The sequence below is a fragment of the Tamandua tetradactyla genome, chromosome 8 (genome assembly GCF_023851605.1).
Source record: "Tamandua tetradactyla isolate mTamTet1 chromosome 8, mTamTet1.pri, whole genome shotgun sequence".
Classification (NCBI taxonomy): domain Eukaryota; kingdom Metazoa; phylum Chordata; class Mammalia; order Pilosa; family Myrmecophagidae; genus Tamandua; species Tamandua tetradactyla.
The window spans coordinates 87638102-87650242 of NC_135334.1; positions in this window are offsets into that span (position 1 = coordinate 87638102).

The window sequence follows — 12141 nt, forward strand, 5'->3', positions numbered from 1 at the left end:
CTCAGCTCATTCTAGGATTTCTGTCCCACATTGCCAGGAAGGTCCACACCCCTGGGAGTCATGTCTCATGTAGATAGGGGGAGTGTAGTGAGTTTGCTTGTTGTGTTGGCTGGAGAGAGAGGCCACATCTGAGCAACAAAAGAAGTTCTCTTGGGGGTGACTCTTAGGCTTAATTTTAAGTACAGCCCATATTATTGACAGCCCTTTCCAACATGAGAAAGTTAGAATGGGCATAGCCCAAATACTTCTAAAGATTGGGAGAAAGATCAAAGTAGAAGGAAAAGTTATAACACAGAAGATAGGATTTAACAAATGAGTATGACTGCTGAATCATTATATTGATATTTCCTTTAGTCTCCAGTGTCTTGGAGAAGCTACAAGGGCAAACCTAAGATTGTGAAACTGTAACCCATATCACACTCTGAAATCTTTTCTATAACTACTTGTTACAATGTACTTTGGCATATACTGCTTTTTGGGTATATATGCTATATTTCACAATTTAAAAAAAAGTCCTTAAGGCAGAAAATAATAGTGAGTATATAAGATTTCCCTCTTCCTATGTAAAAGTCTTTAAATGTAGTTGTCTCTTTAAATAAAAACAATAACTATTCAATGTGGAATTTATAAATATATGTTGTTTGACAACAACTCAAAACTGGGAGGAAAGAAATGGAAGCATACTATTGAAAGGTTCTTGTACTATATGTGAAGTGATATAATATCACTGGAGGGTGGAGTGTGATAAATTAAAGATGTATACTATAAAACCTTAAAGCAACTTCTAAAATAAAAAACAGAGTTATAGCTAGTAAGCCAACACAGGAGATAAATGGAATTTAAAAAATTTAATGCCACAATTAGAAGACAGAAATGGTCAGATTGGATTTAAAAAAGCAAGACCTAATTATATGCTGTCCATAAGAAATGCATTTCAAATACAAAGACAGAAGTTAAAAGTAAAATGATAAAATGATGGAAACATAAACAACATACAAATACTAATCCAATGGCAGGTGGAGTCTGTATATTAATATTAGAGTAGTTTTCAGAGCAATGAATATTTCCAGTAATAAAGAAAGTCATTTCATGTTAAAAGGGGATTCATCAAGAGGTCTCAACAATTCTACATTTTTATACACCTAAAACAAAGTTTTAAAATACCTAAAGCAACAACTGAAAAAATATATATAGAACTACAAATACAAAGAAAAAAACTCCACAATGATAAATATAGATTTTAGTATCCTTCTCTTAATAACTAATAGAACAAGTAGACAGAGAATCGGTGATGATATAGATGAGTTGAATACCACTCTCAACCTCTTCGGTGTAATTGACATTTATAAAACACTCCAGCCAACAATAGAATACACATTATTTTTAAGTATACACAGAATATTTACCAAGATGAACCATAATATGAGCCATAAAACAAGTTTCAATAAATTTAAAAGCATTCAAGTCACCAAAGGATATCCTCTGATGGCAATGAAGAAATATTAGAAACCAGTGATGATCCCTGGAAAGTCCCCACAAGTTGGAAACTAAACAACGTGTTTCTAGATAACTAGTGGGTCAGAAAAGAAATTAAAAGTAAATTTAGAAAGTGTTTGGAAGTGAAGAAAAATGGAGCACACAACGCACCAAAATTTGCAAGATGCTGCTAAACAGAATTGGAAGTTTATCACAGTAAGCACCTATGTTAGAAAAGAATATGGGTCTTTAATAAATAATTTCAGCATCCAACTTAAGAAACTAGGAAAAGAAAAGCAAATTAAATTCAAAGTCATAGGAAAAAGGAAGTAATAAAGATCAGAATGGAAACCAATGAACTACAAAACAGAGAAACAGTAGAAAAACCAATGAAAGCAAAAGCTGGTTCTTTGAGAAAAACAATAAAATGGGTAAACTATATGCAGACTGGTAAGGGAATAAAGAAGAGACACAAATTATTAATATCAGGAATGAGAGAGAGAGATTTAAAAGATAAGAGAATATTATGAACAACTTTATGTCAATAAATTTGACAAATTAGATGTAATGGATAAATTCCTTGAAAGACACCAATTACCGAAGCTTAGTCCAGTAAAAACAGATAACCTAATCAGTCTTTTATCTATTTAAGAAACTGATTGCATCCTCTTATCCTTCACTGTGGACGCTCCTTCTCAGCATGAAGGAGTTGAAATGGGCATTTTCCAAAGATCCATGTAGAACGGGAGAAGGAGACGGAGGATGTATAACAGAGAAAATGGGATTTAACAAATGAGTACAGCTGCTGAATCACTATATTAATATTCCTTCTAGCCTCCAGTATTTTGGAGTAGCTAGAAGTAAGAATCTGAGATGATGGAATGGTAGCCCATGATAAACTCTGGGATTTGTTCTGTAGCTGTTTCTTGAAGTGTGCTTTGAAAATCATTGCTTTTTTCTTTCTTTACTATATATATGTGTGTGTGTGTTATGTTTTACAGTAAAAAAAAAAAGAAAGAAATTGAAGTTGCTTTGTAAACCTCTCCAGGAAGAAAACCTTAAGCCCAATTAGCTTCACTAGTGGATTCTACCAATAATTAAGAAATATCCATTCTACCCACAAATTCTCCCAGAAAACTGAAAGTGTGTGACTATCCCTCTAACTCATTTTATGAAGTCAGTATTACCCTGATGCCAAAACCAGACAATGACATTACAAACAAATGATAAGCCAATATCATTCATAAATATAGACACAAGAATTACAAACAAAACCTTAGGAAATCGAATCCAACAATTTATAAAAGGATAATACATCATGAGGAAGTGGGATTTCTCCCAGGAATGCAAGGTTTGTTTAACATTTGAAAAGCAAGCAATGTAATAATTCCTTATATTAACAAACTAAAAGAAGAACATATGACAATCTCAATAGATGCAATGAAATTTGCAACAAAATCCAACATCTACTCCTGATTTTTTAAAAAAAGCACAAAACTCTTAGCAAGAGAGGAATGGAAGTAAAATTCCTCAACCTGAAAAGTGTTCTATAAAAACCTAAAATGAACCATCATATTTAATAGTGAAGGACTGAATGCTTTCCTCCCAGCATAGGGAAGAGAACAAGGATATCATGCTCACCACTCCTATTTAACATTGAACTAGGGGTTTTAACCAGTGTGATAAGCCAACTAAAGGAAATACCAGGCATCCAGACAGGAAAGGAAGAAGTGAAACTGTTTTTATTTGCAAATATCATCATCTGTGTAGATAATCTGATGGGAACTACAAAAAATCTATGTATTCCTGATCAAGAATATTATATAAATAAACAGAAGAAATTTTCAGACACCCTTGAAATTTTTTAAAATAATTTCTGAAATATCTCACACTGTTTGTGGTAGTTAGATTCAATTGTCAACTTGGCCTGGTGAAGGCACCTAGTTCAGTTGCTGTGGACATGAGCCAATGGTACATGAACCTCATCTGTTGCTCATTATATCTGCAGTCAGCTAAGGGGTGTGCCTGCTGCAGTGAATGATGTTTGATTTAATTGGCTGGTGCTTAAATGAGAGACTCAATGTAGCACAACCCAAGCAGCTCAGCATACCTCATCTCAGCACTCACAACTCAGCCCAGGCCTTTGGAAATGCAGAAAGAAATCACCCCAGGGAAAGTTGTTGGAACCCAGAGGCCTGGAGAGAAGGCCAGCAGAGATCACCCTGTGCCTTCTCATGTAAGAAAGAACCTCAGTTGAAGGTTGGCTGCCTTTCCTCTGAAGAACAAATGAAATAAATCCCCTTTTATTAAAAGCCAATCTGTCTCTGGTGTGTTGCATTCCGGCTGCTAGCAAACTAGAACACTGTTCCAAATATATTAATAGATAACCATTAGGTCTAGCACATAACCTAGGGATAATATTTAACTCTAAGGATATATAAAAAAAAAAACATTTCAGAAAATATCTAGGCCAAAGGAGTAGGTCAACAATGACAACAGCAACAAAATGGACTTAGATTTCTCACCATATAGGATGCCAAAGAGAAAGTGGATGCATGTTTATAACATATTTAGGGGGAAATGATGTGATCCAAACCCTCTGTAAGCAGAAGAGACAACTCTCATACAAGAGGGTAAAATTCATTTAAAAACTATTAAATAAGAGAGTACTAAAAAACTACACATCTTAGCAACCTTAAATATATGCATTTATATTTGCTTGGCTGATAGATATATATACATATGTACATAGTACAAACATATAAATGCAATATAAATATATTAACATAATATGAATATGCAGTAATGCCATTTACCACCCAAAAGATGTATGCAAATAGCTTCTCCAGAACTGGTTAAGCTAATGCAAAAACTACCTTTACAAATAACTATAAAATTCTGGTTGTAATACAACAATTTGAAAAATGAATGGATGAGTACCTGAAAAAATAAAGGGAAATCCTTAGTTACCAGAAGTTAAGATAGAACTGATAGGTGGACAGAAAGCATGGTAACTGATCTTGCAGTAAGATAAGCTAGAGTAAGAAACTTGCCAGACAAAGGAATAAGTAAAGCTTGGGCTTAGGTATTAACTTCCTTGTACAGACAGAAGCTGAAGAACCTGCACATGTGGGGTTCTGATTGAGAGTCCACAAAAATCTAGGCCCCTAAAAAAATAATAATCCCAATAAAAAGGTTACTGGGAAAAAAATAATGTGTTCACCAGGTGTCATGGTCAGGTTCATGTGTCAACTTGGCCAAGCGGTAGTACCTGTTTGTCTGGTTGGGCAAGTGCTGGCCTGAGTGTTGCAATGAGGACATTTCATAGAATTAAATCATGATCATGTCAGCTACATCCACAGCTGACTCCATTTGTAAACAGCCAAAGGGGAGTGTCTTCTGCAATGAGTGATGCTTAATCTGATCACTGGAAGCCTTTTAAGGAGGATTCAGAAGAGACAGCCTCTTCCCATTTTGGCTGGTGAGCCTCTCCTGTGGAGTCGTCCAGACCCTCCATCGGAATCGTTGGCTTCAGAGCCTGCCCTGCGGATTTTGGATTCTGCGTTCCCATGGTCACATGAGGCAGTTTTATAAATTTTATATTTGCGAGTGTTCCCTGTTGATTCTGTTTCTCTAGAGAACCCTAACTAATACACCAGGCCAGGCAGACAACAGGGAAGACATCTGCCTAGTTCACGAGTAGGGGACTAAGGGAAGAAAAATACTAAAATCAAAACCAAAAAATGTTTGAATTTGAAATTTTTATTAGGTGCCTCCAAAGGACAGTTCAGAAATACATGTTGATAGTATTCCCATAGAAAAATACCACACCTACATTATCAGAAATAAATGACACAGATGGGCAAGAAACAGTGGGCAAAATAAAAGGAATATGAATGCCACACATGTAAGATGATAAAAGAATAATCTGAAAGGTACTGTAAAATAAGATGCTTAATAAAATTAAAAAGATGACAAGAAGAGAAATTACAAGGGGAGAAAAAGTAACAATGGAAGGTTGTATGTTTCAAAAAGAGAAAGAATTTCTAGAAATAAAAAGTCATTAAAATATAAAACAACCAATTAAAATTTTATTAAAATTAAAGTTAGATAAAGATAATGAGAAAATAATGAGTGGGAAGGTAGAGCCAAGGAATTAAATCAAAATGCAAGAGATAAAGTGATGAAAGCCTGATAAAGAGGTTAAAAGTACTCAATAAGTTGAATATATAAATATATTAAAGGAATGCAAAAAAAGGGAAAAAATGAAAGTGGGAGAAGGGCAATATTAGAAAAGATTATGGCTGAGAAATTGCAATAGTAAGAAAGACACAAATCCTTAGATTCAGAAAGTACAAGTCTGAGTAGGATGAAATAAAAACCAATCCATACCTAGACTGAAATGTGGAACAGAACACTAAAGACAAAGAAATCTATAAAATAACAATAAAAAAAAAGGTTGATTACTTACCAAGGAAATTCACTTGAGCTAACCAGACTTCTCAAAATCAGAGGAATGAAAAGGGCAATATGTAGCCAAATATAAATGAATTGTGACTGTATAAAACAATAATAATGTCTTGTGGAATTAAAATATATGTAAAATTTAAATCATGACAACTATAATACAAATGTTGAAAGGAGAAAATAAAGTTAAAATTTTTATGTATCTGCTTTTAAACACAGCCATTATTAAAAATTACATTATATAAACCCACAAGTAAAATAAATTATATTAAAGGTATTCATACTCAACAATTACTTCCTCATTGCTACATTTTATCTATGTTTCTGAAATTATATCTGTTGCATCTGAATGGTAGAAATATCATTAAGCAGTACACAACCCCCATTCAGTGACATCATATTGTCAGCTGTGGTAGGAGTATTTATGTCATGGAAATCAACAAATTCTATAAAGCATCCCCACCCTGTCCCTCCCACCAAAAGAGCCTGTTGTTAAACATTCACCAGCACCCCACTGGTCACAGGAAAGCTTTTGGAGTGATAAGAATGTTCTACCCTTGATTGTGGTGATTGGTACATGGTTGTATAAATTTGAAAATGTTCAATAAAAATATTCAAGTAACATTGATGGATTACAGCACGCAGACTTTACCTCAATAAAATGAGATTTTAAAAGAAAAGAGCAATGAAAAGAGAATACTATGAACAACTTTGTATCAATAAATTTAAATGTTTAAAAGAAACAGACACATTTTTGAAGCAAATTTACCAGAATAAATCCAAGAACAAATAGAAAATCTGAGTATTCTTGCATTTGTTAAAGAAAGTAAATCAGTAATTAAAAGCTTCCACAAAGAATTCCTAGTTAGAGTCGTTTTACCAGTGAATTAAGGGTGAAATGCCAATCTTACTCCAAATCTTCCACAATAGAGAAAAGAAGTAATGTATCCTACTGCATTAATGATCCCAGCATATTCTTGTTTTTATGACAGAGACGTTATAGGAAAGGAAAATGACTGACTCACCTACCTCATGAACGTTGATGCAAAACTCCAAAACGGAAGATTAACAAATTGAATAAAAGGTTAACACGTAGTGACTACATGAGATCTAATCCAAAAAATCAAGATTGGTTTAAAATGTGAAAGAAAAAAATCAGAGCACTTTTAGCAGGAAAAAAAAGGGGGTTAATCCAATGATCATCTCAATATCTCTGAAAACACATTTGAAAAAATATAGCAACCATTTATGATAAAATAATTCTTAGCAAATCAGAAAAAAAGGCAAAGCCTTTAATCAGGTAGAGTGCCCAGGAAAAAAAAAGGCCTACAGCAAACCTCATACTTCATGGCAGAATGTTGAAAACTTTCCTCCTTGGAGCCTTCCAAAGGTTTTATTTACAATGTGTTCACACCCACAGTCATGGATTAAGATTAAGAACATGTTTTGTGGGGGAGGGCACAAAATTCAATTTACCACACTTCACTCATTAATGAGTAGGAACACGAACTACACAACCTAACGTGTTTTCCAATTTATGAACATAGTTAATTTCTCCAATTATTAGGTCTTCTTTGATTTGTTTCATCATGCAGATCCAGTATATATTTTACACCTAAAAATGTGTTTGTTTTTGTATCCTGCAATCTTGCTAAACTCACATTTTAGTCCTAAGTGGCTGGTTTTTGTTTCTTTAATTTCTTGGAATTTTCTACATAGAGACATCATGCCGTACGCAAATAGAAGCAGTTATGTCTTCCTATAAAATCTGGATGATTTTTATTTATTGTTCTTCAGATATTGTCCTGGTTAAGAAAACCAGGACAGTGTTGAATAGTAGTGAAAGCACACATCCATGCCTAGTTTCCAACCTTAAGGGAAACACTTTCAGGTCTTCACCATAAGGTATGATGTTAGCTATAGGTATTTTGCAGATATAATTTATCAGGTTAAGGAAGTTTCCTTAATTCTAGCTTCACTAAACCTGGATAAATCCAATCTGGTCATGGAATATTATTGTCTTTATGCATCTTGGATTTAATTTGCTAATATTTTGTTGAGAATTTTTTTGTATCTATGTTCATGAGAGGTATTGGTCTATGGTTTTCTTTTACAGTGTTGTCATTGTCTGATTTATATCATGATGATGACCTCATAAAATGAGTTGGGAAGGTCTCCATTCTATTGTTGTTTCTGGACGATTATGTGTAAAATTGATATTATTTCTCCTTTAAACGCTTGGTAGAAATTCACCAGTGAAATTATCTAAGCCTTAGCTTTTTTGCCAGAAGCATTTTAACTAAAAATTTAGTGTCTTTAATAGATTTAAATAGTTCAGGTGATTTATTTCTGCTTGAGTAGATTTTTTCTAAGTTTTGATTGTTTGTACTTTCACGAAATTGATTCATTTCATCTAGTTGTTGAATTTATGGGCATAAAGTTGTTGGGGTTTTTTTTTTTCCAACTGTCCTCTTAATGTTTGTGGGGTTTGGTGATATTCCTTTTTTCATTCCTAAAATTGGTAGGTAATTTATGTCTTCTTTCTTTTTTTCTTTGTCTGATTGGTGAGAGGTTTATCAATTTTACTGATCTTTGGAAAGGACTACTTTTAATTTCATTGATTTTCTTTATTGTGCTTCTGTTTTAAATTTCAGTAATTTTTGCTCTGTTTTTTAAATTTTGTTTTTTTTTTTCTTTTTTTAAATACCAAAACACACAAAGCAAATACAAACATTCCTATTTTGATCATTCCATTCTACATATATAAGTAGTAATTCACAATATCATCATGCAGTTGCATATTCTTCCTCATAATCATTTCTTGGAACATTTGCATCTATTCAGAAAAATAAATAAACAGAAAACAGAAAGAAAATTTAAACATACCATACCCCTTACCCCACCCTTTCATTGATCACTAGCATTTCAAACTGAATTTATTTTAACATTTGTTCCCCCTATTATTTATTTTTATTCCATATGTTCCACTCGTCTGTTGACAAGGTAGCTAAAAGCATCAGACACAAGGTTTTCACAATCACAGTCACATTGTGAAAGCTAAATCATTCTGAAGAAATATGGCTACTGGAACACAGCTCTACGTTTTCAGGCAGTTCCTTCCAGCCTCTCCATTACATCTTGAGTAACAAGGTGTGGTAGTTAGATTCAGTTGTCAACTTGGCCAGGTGAAGGCACCTAATTCTGTTGCTGTGGATATGAGCCAATGGTATGTGAACCTCATGTGTTGCTGATTTACATCTGCAGTCGGCAGGAGGCATGCCTGCTGCAGTGAATGACGTTCAACTTAATTGGCTGGTGCTTAAATGAGAGAGCGCAATGTAGCACAGCCCAAGCAGTTCAGCATACCTCATCTCAGCACTTGCAGCTCAGCCCAGGTCTTTGGAGATGCAGAAAGAAGTCACCCCAGAGAAAGTTGTTGGAACCCAGAGGCCTGGAGAGAAGGCTGGCAGAGACCATCCTGTGCCTTCCCACGTAAGAAAGAACCTCAGTGGAAAGTTAGCTGCCTTTCCTCTGAAGAACTAACAAAATAAATCCCCTTTTATTAAAAGCCAATCCCTGGTGTGTTGCATTCTGGCAGCTAGCAAACTGGAACACAAGGTGACATCTACTTAATGTGTAAGAATAACCTCCAGGATAACCTCTCAACTGTCTTTGGAATCTCTCAGCCATTGACACTTTGTCTCATTTCACTCTTCCCCCTTTTGGTCAAGAAGGTTTTCTCAATCCCTTGATACTGGGTCTCAGCTCATTCTAGAGTTTTTCTCAATCCCTTAATGCTGAGTCTCAGCTCATTCTAGGATTTCTGTCCCACGTTGCCAGGAAGGTCCACACCCCTGGGAGCCATATCTCATGTAGACAGGGGAAGGGTGGTGAGTTTGCTTGTTGTGTTGGCTGGAGAGAGAGGCCACATCTGAGCAACAAAAGAGGCTGTCTTGGGGGTGACTCTTAGGCATAATTTTAAGTAGGCTTGACCTATCCTTTGTGGGGTTAACTTTCATATGAACAAACCCCAAGACTGGAGCCCATCCTATAGCTTTGGTTGTTCACACTGCTTGTGAGATTATCAAGAATTCAACTTGGGGGAGTTGAATTTCTCCCCGTTCTCACCATTCCCTGAAGGGGACTTTGCAAATACTTTTCCATTCACTGATCAAATCACTCTGAGATTCATCGGGGCATCACTATGGACAAATCAACAAAATATTATGTCCTACCCAAGGTTTGCTCTAATTTTTTTTTATTGTTTCCTTTCTTCTGCCTTTATTAGGCTTAATTTGCTTTTCTTTTTCTAGTTTCTTAAGGTAGAACCTTAGATTACTGATTTGAGGTCATTTTCTTCTCTAATATATGCACTAAGTGCTTACATTTTCTCTAGCCACTGCTTTAGTTGCATCCCCAATTCTTAATATGAAGTGTTTTCTTTCATATTCAGTTCAGAATATTTTCTAATTCCTTTTGACACCTTCTCTTTGACCTTCTGGTTATTTAGAAGTGTATTTTCAATTCCCAAATATTTGAAGATTTTTCAGATATGTTTCTGCAATTAATTTCTACTTTAATCCCATGATGGTAAGGTTTATTTTATGCCCCAAAATATGATCCCATTTAGTATATATTCCGTGTATTCTTGAAAAGAATATGTATTCTGCTGCTGCTGGGTGGAGTGTTCTCTAAGCATAAATTAGGTCATATTGGTTAACAGAGTTCTTCATGTCTCTGTACCGCCCTGATTTTCTATATCCTTGTTCTCTTGATTACCTTCGAGCAATATTGATGTCTCCATGAATAACTGTAACCACTTTGGCCTAGTTTATTTTGGAGCTCTGTTTATTAGATACTTCCACGTTTAGGATTGTTTGGTCTTCTTAATGAAATGACCCTTTTATCTTACATAATGTTTCTTTTTTTTATCCCCCCTAATTTTCATTGTTCTAAAGTTTATTTTGTCTGATATTGATATAGCCATTGCAGCATTCTTTTGATTATTACTGTTTTAATAGTAGATATTTTCCATCCTTTTATTTAAATCTATTTATGTCAATTATATTTAAGGTGAATTTCCTGTAGACAGTATATAGTTGGATCTCATTTTTTTGTACAGTAAGACAATATCTATAATTGAAATGTTGTGACCATTTGCATTCAATGTAACTATTGATGTAATTGGATTTAGGTTTTCCATTGTACTGTTTTTTCTCTCCTTGCCTCTTCCCTTTTTTGTTACTCTGTCCCCCATATTCTGCCTCCTTTAGGATCATTTGAATATTTTTTTGATATTCCATTTAATTTATGTCCTGATTTTTGGCCATATACTGTGATATACTATTATTTTTTAGTGATTGTGCTGGGATTACAATATACATTCCTAACTTTTTGCAGCCTCCTTAGAATAAATATCTTGACACAGCAACTAAAATCTATAACCCAAATCTTCAATCTTGCTAAACTAACATATAGTTAGTTCACTTTACTAACTTCATGTTATAGTTGTCATATGTATTACATTTAGATACATATACAACCAACCAGTCAATTTTCTGATCTTTGCTTTCAACAGTCATATATCTTCTAAATAAAATAAGAGAAGAAAAATCATCTATGATATGTCCAGTTATTTATCATTTGGGTTACTCTTCCTTCATTCCTGAAGTTCCAAGAATCCCTTTGGTATCAATTTCCTTTAACACGAAGAGCTTCCTTTAACATTTCTTTAAGACCACATGTGCTAGTGATGAATTCTTTTAGTTTTTCTTCATCTGAGAGTATGTTATTTCACTTTCACTCCAGATTAATACTTTTGCTGGATATATAATTCTGGTTGACAATTCTCTTTCTTTAAAAATTTTGTCCCATTGTTTTCTGGCCTCCAACAGTTCTGATAAGAAATTCACAGTCATAAACATCATTGCTCCTATGTGCAATATGTAATTTTTCTCTGTCTTATTTCAAAATTTTTTTTCCCTTTGGTTTTCAAAAGTTTGACTATGGAGGATATGACCATGAATTTTTTTTTAGTTTATCCTGTCCAGAGTACAGTGATTTTCGTGAATATGTAAATTTATGTCTTTCACCAAATTTAGGACGTTTTTAGCAAACAATTTTTTCAAAAATTTTCCCTCTCCATATATTTCTACTCTCTTGCTGGTACTTCAGTGACACAAATAAGAGACCTTTGCT